Raw genomic sequence first — 634 nt, 5'->3', positions numbered from 1 at the left:
CAGAAGCCGCGCGGCACGAAACGCACTCTCGATAATGGAAACCTTTCAGAAAGCAGGAAAGAATAACTAGGCGCTGGTTGATTGTTTTAGCTGTTTGCTCCCGTGCCTTTTTGGTGCAGACCCGCATTTTTCGCAGTAAATCATGGAGTGGTTATTAATTCAAAATTTTATTTTTTCTCGTTCTCATTTTTCTCTTTGCGTGTTTAAGGATTAAATGACTTGCAAAATGGCCTTCGCGTTCGCACGCTAATGTCCATAATAGAGCAAATGAAACCTAGAACATTGCTGAGTTGGTCTGTCCACATTCAATATTCTGAAACTATATAGATCTATGTTTGTGTTATCAATTCACGTTCCGTCATCCTTTCATGTGAGACTGAGAACTAGTAATGTAATGTGAAATATTACAGTATGTTATGACATTACGAAATACCAGTATCTTTATATAACAAACTGATTACAATAGGATGTATAATAAAATATATGTGATATTATCATATGACACGATATAAAAGCATACAACAGGCGCGTCATCTACACCTGTTTTTCTGTTCGCCGTTTATCTGTTTCCTCCGTTTTTTGAAAATAATTTATGTGTTCTTTCCTTCTGAGTTTTAATTATTTTTCTTTTTCA

This window comes from Penaeus monodon, chromosome 23 (assembly GCF_015228065.2).
Source record: "Penaeus monodon isolate SGIC_2016 chromosome 23, NSTDA_Pmon_1, whole genome shotgun sequence".
Taxonomy (NCBI): domain Eukaryota; kingdom Metazoa; phylum Arthropoda; class Malacostraca; order Decapoda; family Penaeidae; genus Penaeus; species Penaeus monodon.
The sequence above is the reverse complement of the archived record's forward strand: the minus strand, read 5'-3'. Positions refer to the sequence as shown.